At 44.3% G+C, this 13,405-nt stretch overlaps 1 long non-coding RNA gene across 1 annotated transcript; it reads right to left on the minus strand.

Annotated features, from left to right (window-relative positions):
- Positions 1-834: 834 nt before the first annotated feature.
- Positions 835-2,628, minus strand: LOC135383901 (uncharacterized). Its single transcript, XR_010420137.1, has 3 exons — positions 2,457-2,628; positions 1,835-1,895; positions 835-1,433 (listed from the first exon to the last, which is right to left on the minus strand). It is a non-coding gene; the product is annotated as an uncharacterized LOC135383901 (long non-coding RNA).
- Between the last annotated feature and the right edge of the window lie 10,777 nt (positions 2,629-13,405).

Consider the following 13,405-nt stretch of genomic DNA (forward strand, 5'->3'; position numbering starts at 1 on the left):
CGTTGTGAGCGTGATTTAATTGCTTTACGCAATTAGAACACGCTCGTTAGGACAGTTAATGAGGTAGTGATGTAAGCTTAATCAATTAAGTTACTTAAAAGTGGTAACACCTCCTTGAGACACAAGATTTACCTCTTTTTGAAGTACAGCCCTTCTATGTTTGTTTGTTTCTTCCTTCATTTGTTCTGATTATTTGCAGGCGCGGTTGTGCCAAACTGAATGTCCTTCTCGAGTACTCACATGCTTTTGCTGAATACAACTGCAGCGTGAGCAAAGCTGCTTAGGAACGGGGCCTGCTATCCAGTGCTGACTTTGTCATGCTTGTTATGTGGAGCACGTTCGAAAAAATGCAGCTGCACATCTGAAACTCCAATGAGTATCATCGTCATCTAAAAGAGAGCGCCGTAGCACCGTTGTGAGACCAGACACGCTTTCTGAGTATCTTCTATGGCACCTTCCGCAGTTTGCACAATTTTGTTCAGCATCGAAGTCTCTCATAGGAACCACTTTGCATTAACTGTGACTCCCATCTTACATTTTGGTGTGCAAGGGCCTTCTTGCGCTACACACGTATGGTCTGCAACAGGATAATTGCAGCAGGACGATTTGGAGCTTGAAACAGTTGTGATTTTGTAATTTTGGCCCTCGTGTACACCGTCTGTGAAACGTAAACAAAAAAAATCTAACACGATATGCTTTTGTAAAGAAGGTCACTGATGGTGAGTAAAGAGAATATACAAGTTCAAGTTTATTCAACATTTTATATCATACATTATATTATTCAACATTTTATATCAAGTTTATACAACATCAAGTTTATTCAAGTTATTTCTTGCACTTATGCGTTTCAGGATACAATGAACGTGCAGGGAGGTCACAAAAGACTACATTTATTGTTTTATGACCTTGCTACAATGACAATATATATTTTAGGAATGACAATGGAGAGGTACTCTCTCTAAATTTGTAGCACTCAATTTTAGGTTAGAATGAGCAATGAATAGCAACTTCCCTCCTGGTATTTTCTTATATATGATGAATTTTGAATTTAATGTGATCAAATATGTGTTAATATAATAATATATATAAGAATATAATATGTGATAAATGAATGTGATCAACAGTAGATGTAAACAACACCAGTAGCCAGAGAAGTGCATTCTCAAGAAATAATTTTCTTCTTATAGCATATATGTGCATGCCTATTAACTGAAACAATTATCACGGTTCTCACGGTTTTAATTTCTGAGAGTGTACTGTAGAGACGGCTTAGATCTACAACAGTTAATACAAGGTATTATATACTGTGAATCCCATGTTAAAAATTCCATGTGACACATACTTTTTGGAGGTGCTGTGGTAATCAAAGTTTGTGGGCATTACGCAGGTTCTGCACCCATTTCTTGAGTATGTCGAGGCAGCTGTGAAGTAACCTGCATTGATGATGATTATTCCAATTTTTATGGTGCATCGACAACAAAGGAAATAATACATCAGAACATTGGTTTGGGTGCAACCAGTTAAAAATGAATATGTTGTTTAATAAATGCATTGGACAAATGTTAAAACATCAGTTTAAAACATGGTTTACAATCCCTGTATCTTCCAAAAATTAAAACGATGAAAAACTATTCTAAAAAGAATATGGGGAACTCTTCTAAAAAGAATTATAATTATTATATTGCTGGGTGAAGGAGCCTAAAGTGTAAGGTGTGTTTCTGATGTGAACATGTAAGAAAATATGCAAAACTGAGAGAGGCTAACCACAGTGCGTGCACTGAGGTTGTTCCTTCCTGTAAAGTAGAAACCAGTGGATGAGGAACGTGATACTTACATGTACACCCAGCCGTATCACACTACACAGATTATTCACTGGGTAGCCCTCATGACGAAACCTGTATTGAGAGACCACCCTTAAAAACTGCTTCAAATAGCACGACACGCTACAAATTATTACTATCGTAACAAGCTGACGATACAGCTCAGACAAAGGCGTTATTCAAGTCGCGCCACACCACCGTTACGTAGGATTCTTTGTCACAAATCAAACCAAGGCACAAAACAATACCAATACATGAAAAAAGGTGACAATCGTGGTCTCATTATGACGTAATACCGAACTTGTGCGCGAAGGTAATTCAAAGAAATGAATGTGGCACTTGCTTCCGCAGAGAACACCGTGTACCATGCTAGCAATGCATGCAAAAAAGCGCTCGAGTGCTCGCACATATATTGATGACAACACTACCTGTGTAGTGTAACGTGTTCTTTCAAGCATATTATGCACTCAAACTGTATTTGCCGCCGGGTAAAATGCAAGTGTGCTCGAGTGAACGTCGGAAGAGCGATCAAGCAACCTGCATCCAGTGCTCGTTTTGGGCAAAAAAACACTTCATAATGGTCAACTAAATATACAGAATGAACGCCTATTTATTCCTCGATAAAGAGTGACTCACCTGTATAAATTTAGGCCCTGTAACCTTGCCAGTACGGTTGGTACGACCGTAATTGCAAGAAGTTGCCATGATCGCTGCGGCGACTGTTGTGAGCACCGTAAGATGGCGGCCGGTTTCTTCACGCTCGCGCTCCCTATCCGCGATCCAGCCTTTTACAATCGAGATCAGTGGTCGCTCCTGTCAAATCTGCCATTACTTCCTGTCTACCACGTGAGCCTCTCTAAAGTTTCGGTTTGGCAACGCTTTGTTGCTCGCGCTGCTTTCCGTGCTTTTATGCATTTCGAACGTCATTTATTCTTAAAATGTGAGTACCATTGCGGAGACAACGTTACGTTAACGTGTTCTGACCACGGCTGCGGCTGTCGTTCAACAGGAAGCGGCTTTGTCATGGGAGTAACGTTTCATTCGTCAGTACGTACTTGATCGGTTGTTTCGTACCTCTGTCTGTGATAGTCATCTTGAATCGTTCGTTTGCAAGCTGGCGCTGTGCTACAGTTGCAGATTCATTTGATTTCCTCAATTGTTGTGCAAGTTTGATTACTGGCACGCTTTACCACTTCAGCAACGACACAAAAAAGGTAGCGACGTCGTTACACAAACGTCGCTGCCACGGATGATGTTTCTAGTACTGCGTGCTTGTCCTACAGACCGTGACCGGTCTCGTAGTAGAAGGAAAAACCAAGAGTAAACCTCCGAACACACACAAATAAAACTGGACGTGCGGCGTTCATCACAATGCAACTGCAAGAGAATCACTACTCCCGTCGTCTTCTTAGACAGCTGGCCTGCGCATGCTCTTGGGGTCACGTGAGCGGTCACATGGTAGACAGGAGCATCCCAGAATGCAATGCGAAGGCCGGCACGCTCGTCCCAATGGCAAAAAGTTGGAAGGGCCGCTCCTGTGTTTCCTTCCTCCATGATAAACAGCCAAATTGGGCTACTTTTTGTGACAGTTGGCGGGCTGTTTTTCATCTTGGCTATTTGGCAATTTTTGGGCTACTTCAGCGTTTCACACCACATGCGCTCTGACGACAGCACATGACCACACCAGGATTGTCACCCCTCGCAAAACTTTTTACACCCTTTTGAGTGTAAGGTGTGCGTACCATAACTGACACCCCTAAAGTGTGTAGGTGTAATGAAATACACCTACCTCTCATGGTGTGTTTCACAACACTCTCAAACTTTTACACCTAAAAGGATGCGAGTTATGGTACACACACATTACCTTCTGAAAGGGTGTAACGTCAACTTATCGGGTGTGCGGCTTGTTGGTCTACACTGGTAGTTGGACGATATCCTATCTATTCAATTTTTGGAGTAAATCAACACCCCTAAGCAATGGCAAAGCTATATACATTGCCTGTCTAGCGAGTGTCTGCAAATTCGATAGCAAGTTTAACTCGATTATATACACAAAAAACACCAAAGTGAGGAATTGCTTGGAGTATAAACTCAGCATCAAGACAAGGTTTGTGCTTCTTACTGGTTTTGGTATGAACGAAAATTAAGACTCAGTGTACATGCCATTCATATTGCACAACAATGTTAAACATTTTACAATAAGGCAAAAGGCCCTTAGCACGCCCTCAACACACCATTGTAGATGGGCACCCAATTCACATCCATCTATGAGAGGATCAGCCTCGAAGTGTTGTAATATGAGAGTGATCTTGGTGTATACTGCAAAATACACACCTCTTACGCTAACATACATTCTTCACGTGACCATTCAATGAACATTCTTCACGTGAAATTCGCCCTGCGGACAAATGAACTGTAAAGACTTCGTGCCATCCGACGTCTTCCTGAACAAGTTTACAAGCCAACTAATGTGTCCATAATATGAGTTTATGCATATGCGCTTCTCATATAACCCATGTGCAAGTTGCATGCCCATATCTTATGATGCTGTATATTCTCCTGGTTTTGTGAACAGGGAAACGAAAACGTTTTTGGCTATTTGAGCTATTTGTTCTTTTATGTGTTGGCGCGCGTTGGCTATGTTTCGGCTATTTTATGAATGACTTTTGGCGGGAGACGAGTTTGGCATCTGGCAACCCTGGTCAGATACGCCTCTCGAAGGTTCTACGAACGAACATGGCGGAGCCATGCCGTTGTGCTGCCGCTACTCATATGTATAACTCAACGTTCCATTAAAGTTGTGTATTATCCTTCTCATGGTCTCCCGAAGCTCACATATGGCGCAGTCGACGCGTACCGCCTGCCGAAACCACCCAAAGTAAGCCATGCTCACTACTACGATCAAGATATTCAACTTGTCACCTTAAGCCTAACCAAGCCGGCGACACAAAGGAATCCGCGAAACCCTTTGCCGCCAACGTTTTTGCCAAGTGTGATAGTTACATACGCCCCAGCGCGGCTTCAGCCATGACGTTCATGAACTGGAAGTGCGCCACTTTCGAAGATTTATCTGGACTCAAGGTAGAACTTCTCAAACATGAACTTGAGAATCGACTTCTGGACACAAACAGAACACGCGATGAACTTATCACTCGACTAATGGAAGACATTTCTTCCAAAGTGGACAAGGAACCACAACCGTCAACGACGACTACGTTCCCAATACCGCCTCCGCAGCTTACTACAGACCTCGCCGAGAACATTCAGTTACTGTCAGCGTGCATTCAGCAAAGTATGTCAGTCATGACAAGCGCCCAAACGAAGCCGGTGCAAGTCACCACGCTCCCAGATTTGTCAGCGTCATTACCGACGTTTAATGAACATGAAAACCTATAGGCGAAACGGTGGATAGATGACTTAGAACGAACGCAGAAACTCGCCATGTGGGATGATCGCACGTTACTCGCAATAGCACAAGGCAAGTTACGGGGAGCAGCTGCCGACTGGAACGCTACAACGGGACGACATATACAGTCTTGGTCATTATGGAGGGAATCTCTTCTCAAACAATTCGGAGATGTTTTAACTCTAATCTAGTGGCAAGCCAAGGTGACAAACTGCACACAAAAAGAGGGAGAAACATTGCACCTATACACGTTTTCAAAACTAAGGATCCTTAACAAGTGTCCAGTGACAATAACAGACAAGGAACGTATAGAGTACATACTACAAGGGCTGAAAGACCCACAGCTTACTACGTCGATCGCCATACAGAACCCAAAGACACTAGATGAACTCCTTACCATTGTCACAGAAGTGGACAGGACACTACATCATCGATGGCACCGAAAACGCTGCCTACCTTGGAAAATGTATCGAAACGTTCTCCACAAGCAGGCACCCATCTGTCTGAGGGTACTGCCCAAGGCAGGAGAGTAGCACCTCCTGCACGAATCAGTTCACTGGCCCCTGATGAACAGAGGCTCGCTACGTACCCTAACAACGAAATATGTGGCACCTGCATTCAGAAAGGGTCAAGATCCACGGGACGCTGTCTGCTACAATTGTAACAGAACAGGGCACCTTGCAAGTAAATGCCTACAACCCAGGAAACCCAGGCAGGATTCGAAAGGCTCAACTACAAAAACAACGGCAACTCCCACAGCATCAACAGAAGCCACACTGGAACCAAATGGGGATCCACAGCTACGCCACATCAGCAACACCTGAGGATACTTATCTGAATGGATCGCTGTTAAAGTGTGCCATGGTAACTGCAGAAATAGACGGACTCGGTGTTCTGGACATGTTTCCTGATAGTGGTTCTAACATCACACTAATTTCAAGACATCTTTGTAGCCATCTCGCAATGTGACCTTGGTCGAAGGCCCCTACCTTTGTGGTGGGTGGCACTTCCGTTACACCCGTGGGTGAAATTCCATTGAACATTACCATTGGACCTCTACGAGCAACAGTACAGGCCGCAGTACTAGAAAACAATGCCTTGCCGGCAATACTTGGAGAGGACTGGTTCATGCAATCACAAGCACAGTTACACGTGAAACCACCTTACCTCCCAGAGATTTGCCAGCCATCCAGCAATGTAATTATAAAGTGTGAAGAAAAGCTACTTCCAAGACTAGCCTGCGCTGTCGTCATTGCCACGTCAGCACTGTCAAGGTTCGAAGCACAAGAAACCACAACTGAGCCCTTCCAAGTTGAACCGCTACCAGACAAGAGCATTAAGCCATGGGAGAGATTGAATAGCCTTACCCCCTCCACCTATCGGAGCAGCCAACAGTGTGTACAACAGCTTACAGTGCATCAACAAAATCAGAAGATTCAGCGGACATTAGCACTGGCACAAACATCGGACCACATCTTAGTGCCTCAGAGCGTGACACAGTGTGTGCAATACTCAATCGCCACAGCAACCTATTCGCGAAGCGCGACCACGATCTAGGGCTGTTCGAGGGCATCGAGCATAGTATAGACCTGCTAACAGGTTCACAACCGTATGCACGTCAGCCATATCGCTACACGTCATCCGACAGAAAATTGTTGGAGGAACAGACCGCTCACCTACTGGAAAAAGACATTGTTCGCAGAACTTCGGGACCATGGGCATTCCCAGCTGTCGTGGTTACTCAGAAAGGTAAAAAAAGGCTCTCTGTCAACTATGTGGCCCTGAACCGTATCACCATAAATGTGATCCAGCCACTTCCCCGAGCAGATGACATTTTTGACGATTTCACTAGCGCTTCATAGTTTGCAGTGCTAGACTTGCGAATCGCATATTGGCAGGTCAGAGTCAGAAATGAGGATCAAGAAAAAAACACGTTTATCACCTACAACGGGACATTTAAGTGGACCAGAATGCCTTTCAGTCTTAAGAATGCTCCTGCGACATTCCAGAAGGCAATGAATCTTGTCTTTCAAGCAATAAGACCACGAAAAAGAAAAAAGGCGTCAGAACTTACCTTGACGATGTAATCACCTTTGTTGAGGACTTGTTAGAGTTCACCGACATCCTTGGAAGAAGTGCTGACTCTCCTGGAACATGCAGGATTCAACGTATCCCCTACCAAGTACCATTTTGCGCTGGAATGTGTCAAGTTTCTAGGATTTATATATCCAAGAGAGGAAAGGAACCAGATCCCGCAAAAATAGAGGCGCTGTTGCGAATTCCCCGGCCTAAATCCTCAAAGGAGTTACTCTCATGGATACAGACCGCAAATTTTTATAGACGTTTTATTTGTGATTTCGCCACAATTTGCGCACCTTTGCAAAAGGCATTGAGATGCCCAACGCTTGAATGGTCAGAAGAATGCCAAGGCGCCTTTGAGACCCTCAAGACTGCTTTAACAACTGCTCCTGTTTTTTGAGATTTCCAGCATGATGCACCAACAACACTAGCGACAGATGCATCAGGCACAGCTTTGGGAGCAATTCTGACCCAGTCCCAGAACGGGAAGGAGAGAGTCATAGAATGCGCCAGAAGGACTTTAACGGACCCAGAACGCAAGCTCCACAGTAATGTCTGGGAAGCTTTGGCAGTACATTGGGCAGTCACACTTAAAGGGACGGTCTCGTACACCCTGGCCCATCCACAAAGCGTACCATTCGATTCCTCATTGCTGAAAACGTAATACTGTGAATTCGCTCGTCCAGAATCGTCACGGTTATTAAATAAACGAATTAAGTTGATAAGAACAGCGCCAGCACATCGCGATTTCTGTTGGCAACAGCGATATCCGCTACGATGGCAGACCGCTTATTGGGTGAATAAATCGTCTGCTCTCGCGCCTTTTTGCAGCGGTTAGAGCAGACGACTTCCAAAAGGTGCTCGAGGATCACGGCGACAGCAATAAATTTGCTGCATTTGGTCTGGTCAAACGAAAGACGCGTTTTGTAAAATGTGGCCAAACAACAATGGCAATACGTCTCGCATCTTCATTTCGAGCGGGAGTTTACGTGGATGACTCTACCTAAGGCAGTTGACGCTTATTTACTAACTTGTCTCGTATCGTTCGGTATTTTGAGCACTTCTAGTTCGTCTTACCTGCGAAAAGAATATTCCGTATGGAAGTGGTGGAAACGTAACCCGGGTGTATAACAACTATTTTGTCGACGACAATATGTGACGAAAGTGGATATAGAAAAGCACCTGTTGGGAGTCACATACCCGAAGCATGTCAACAAAACGTCTGATTGTCACACGCGTGCGTGTACTCCGCACGTTTCGTTCACGATGCATATGAGGTAAGAGACGTTCTGCGAGCACGATATGTATGAGGAGGCGCCGGACGCAGCTCAAACTAAAAGTTGTCGACCGGCCGTCACGCAGTCAACTGTTAGCGGCAACGGTATCCAACGGTACGCAGTATTGAAAGGTAGGTATTACTTTGTTGATAATATCCAAAAGTGATGTGTACAGAAATTGTCGGCACCGCACGAAACGGCAGTCCCGCGTACATCGGTAGTATTGCGAGAAGGAAGTGCTTGATCCAGCAGGCTACATCAGTTTGCTTTGCATATAGCCTCTCAGTAGTATCCCTACCGGAGCAGTATATCGCCAAACTATGCTCAATAATGTTGTCTTGTACCCCTTCAGTAGCTGACACTAACTGATGAGAGAGAGAGAGAGAGTGTGTGTGTGTGTGGGGGGGTACTCCTTCCTGTGCCAGAATTAATGGGTCACAAATATAACAAATCAAATTCCCAAGCTTCACAGCTCTATTTAATTTTCCCTGCACATTGCTGATGTGAGAAAAGTATTGCATAATATAAATATGTAAGTTATATCCACAAATCAGTGTTGTGATTATATGATGTTCAAGCAGGAAAAGACAAGACAACCTTGTTGACAGGACAGGACGACAGGTTGCTCAGAGCTTTCTGCTGAACATCATTATGACTACCCGATACCAACAACCCAATTTTAACACAATTGGTCAGTGCTGCGGACGTACATTACAATAAGGGACAATAAAAGATGACTACAAAAACACTCAACTTCCGCAACCTTTATAATCAACGTGCTGGAATATGTTAGCTTGCAACTGCTGACAGCGAATCAACATCTGAGTCAGCATGGGCTCATGAACACACCGGTGTAATGTGAACAAAAATAGGTCTGACAAGATGTCGACAAGTTGCAAACCGCTGTTCCATCTTACAAATTTGTCGTGCACGTCTAGGTGTTTTCATATTTTTTAAACATTTCCACGTCTTTCATATTCAATGTGCTGGTCATGTTAGTGTGCAACCCCTGATATCAAATCAAAATCTGAGTCAGCATGGGCTCATGAACACGCCGGTGTAATATGAGCAAAAATAGGACTGACGAGATGTCGACAAGTTGCAAACCGCTGTTCCATCTTACAAATTTGTCATGCACGTCTAGGTGTTTCTCATATATTTTAAACATTTCCACATCTTTCATATGCAACGTGCTGGACATGTTAGTGTGCAACCCCTGATATCAAATCAAAATCTGAGTCAGCATGGGCTCATGAACACACCGGTGTAATATCAGCAAAAATAGGACTGACGAGATGTCGACAAGTTGCAAACCGCTGTTCCATCTTACAAATTTGTTGTGCACGTCTAGGTGTTTTTCATATTTTTTAAACATTTCCACGTCTTTCATATTCAACGTGCTGGACATGTTAGTGTGCAACCCCTGATATCAAATCAAAATCTGAGTCAGCATGGGCTCATGAACACACCGGTGTAATATGAGCAAAAATAAGACTGACGACATGTCGACAAGTTGCAAACCACTGTTCCATCTTACAAATTTGTCGTGCACGTCTAGGTGTTTTTCATATTTCTTAAACATTTCCACATCTTTCATATTCAACGTGCTGGACATGTTAGTGTGCAACCCCTGATATCGAATCAAAATTTGAGTCAGCATGGGCTCATGAACACACCGGTGTAATATGAGCAAAAATAAGACTGACGACATGTCGACAAGTTGCAAACCACTGTTCCATCTTACAAATTTGTCGTGCACGTCTAGGTGTTTTTCATATTTCTTAAACATTTCCACATCTTTCATATTCAACGTGCTGGACATGTTAGTGTGCAACCCCTGATATCGAATCAAAATCTGAGCCAGTATATGGTCTCATGAACACACCAGTGTAACATGAGCAACAATAAGGCAACATGAAGTTGCAAACCGCTGTTCCGTCTTACAAATTTGTCATGGACGTCTAGGTAATTTTGATATTTAAACAGTTGAACAGTCATGAACACACTGCCATAACATTAGCAAAAATAAGGCTGTTCCATCTTGCACATTCGTAATGCACGTCTAGGTATTTTTGATATGAAATATTATAATCATCAATGATGATAAGGGCTTATTCGATGCAGAAGCATGGTCTTTGATGCAGATATGTGGGATGTGCAGATAGGCCAGGGGTCATCGAAGAAGTTAACGTAGATCAGCTTATCCTTGATTTTGTCATTTGCTCCAGGTGTAATGACATGAATGGAAAGCCTTCACTTATCACGTTGACAACCTCCTGCCGTTTGCGGGAATAGATATAGAGAGAGCATGCTTCCTTCAGCAGACTATCCAAGTTGTGATATATATGACGAAATGCCCAAGTCTGAAATTTTGCATAACGTACCATGAAACACACATTTTTATATGCAAATAAAAAGCTGCGCAACAAAAACAAACCTTACAACATCTTTCTGGAGAGTACAACACCATGTCTCCGTGACGGATCGAAACAGGTTCCGTAATGTGCGCACAACACATCCTGGTATTGGCGAGCAGTGGCTATACACACACACCTGCAATGTTTGTACAATTTAGAATGGTGTCACGATCACGCGGAACATATATACGCAAAAAAGTGCGCTTTTATGGATGAATCTTACCCGTCAATCGATTCCGGATCATCCACTACTTTCACTGGCTAACCACGTTGTTGTGGCAAAGGTTCAGTAGGTATAGGTTCATCGACGTCCCCGTTCTTCAATCGATCGGCACCGATGAGCTCATCTTCACCGCTTAGTGACAGGGACCCGTCACTATCCCTAAATTTGCTATCAGACATTACGACGTCGCGCGTGACAACTTCCAAGCGCAAAGCGCATACACCCCCGACTGTATTGTGCATTGCGCTTCGCCACCATAAATTCCATAACCACGTCACATGTGACGTTGCATGAGAGGGAGTTGAATCCAGCTGCAACTTCCGTCGTCTGCTGTCACGGCATATTCCTTCAAATTTCTCGAAAACCACTTCGTTGTTCTGGTTGAAACTTCGCGACTGTGTTTCTGTAGCACTCTTGAATATAATTTCAGCTAAGTTTCGGAATCGCTCGATCTGTACGAGACCGTCCCTTTAGGTTTCGGCACTACCTGTTGGACAAAAAGTTCATTCTTTTGACCGACAACTGGACTGTAGCACGCCTCACCACTAGTTTCAGACCTTCACGCCGTTTCACAACCATACTTCTTGACCTGGCAGAATTCGACTTCGTCGTTCAGCACCGGCCAGGCAGACAGAATTATGTGGCTGACATGTTGTCACGTATGTCCTTCGCTACGATCCCAATGAAGGTCACACTACAGGAAGCCCAGCAAGAAGACAGGGAATGTGCACAAATCCGTGAGCGCCTAAGCACTCTTAACGCTGGCTTCGTAGAAATCGACGGCATACTGTACAAGCAGGCCACGCCAACTCTTAATGTTCTGGTAGTCCCCGCAAGGATGAGACACTCAGTCCTTCAGACAATGCACGATGGCAACGGGCACATGGATGTTGACCGTACCTTGAAAAAGGTCAGAGAGCGATTTTGGTGGAAGGGCATGACGTCAACAGTGCAGCAGTACGTCTCATCGTGTCAAGTATGCCAAGCTAACAACCGCCCCACGTCAAAATCCGTAGGACAAATGGAATTCATGCCATCAACAGAGACCCCGTTCAACATACTGGCCCTTGATCACATCACCATGTCACGAGACAGTTCAACCAAACATATACTGAACGTAATTTACTTTGCCACGAGGTATGTCATCCCAGCAGTGACATCCACAACCTCTACAGCAGAAGTGATAAAGCACCTGCACATGATTTTCCATACTTTTGGCACTCCAGGTCATTGCTTAACGGACCACGGAAGTTGCTTTACGTCGACAACGTTCCTTCAGTTCATGCACCACCACGGCATTGAGGTTCACCATTCAGTAGCTTACCGTGCCGCAAGTAATGGTATGATCGAACGTTGCAATGCCACACTCACGTCAGTACTCCGCAAGATATCATGTGATGAACACGAGAAGTGGGAGGATCATCTCGCTGAAGCGGCTTTTGCGCTCAACACCACACGCAACAGCAGCTCCGGATTCTCACCCTTTGAGTTAGTTTTTGGATTTATCCCAAAGCTGCCTCACCACAAGATACGCCCTGAGCAGCATCAGACCACGTCAGACAGACTCTTAGATCTACAAAACAGACGAAGCGAAGCTGCAAGTCATTCAGAGGAAGCTCAAGAGGCAAGGAAGGCACAATATGACAAAACACACAGGGAGTCCTCCTATGAGACGGGAGACCTGGTTTGGGTTAGACGGCAGGAACCAATAAAGGAAAGATGTCCAAAGCTAACCCCACGATACAAAGGACTTTTTCAACTTGTACGACGGAAAACACCTGTCACTTTCGACGTTCGACCAGTTGCTCCAATAAACTCATCACAAAGGCGAACAAGGGTACTTCATGTAAGTCAGCTCAACCCTCCGTACATTGACTCAGCTCTCACAATTGCGCCTGTGACATCCACAGAAGAGCATCCACCAGCCACCTTGCGATGGAAAAACGACAACGATACGGATCAGTCTGTGAACGAATCCACAAGCACAAGACCTCAACGTTCCCGCAGACTTCCTCATCACCTTATTGACTATGAGTTAACCACAGAATAGTGCTGTTTTGTTGAAACTATGGTAATTCTTATGTGAACAATTTTCAAGCATTTGCTTTTATCTCATGCCTCAATGTTGAAAGTGTTGCCAAAGAATAGCAGTGTGTTTTATTGCCTTCATGGTTACTAGTCCA

The sequence above is a fragment of the Ornithodoros turicata genome, chromosome 2 (genome assembly GCF_037126465.1).
Source record: "Ornithodoros turicata isolate Travis chromosome 2, ASM3712646v1, whole genome shotgun sequence".
NCBI lineage: Eukaryota > Metazoa > Arthropoda > Arachnida > Ixodida > Argasidae > Ornithodoros > Ornithodoros turicata.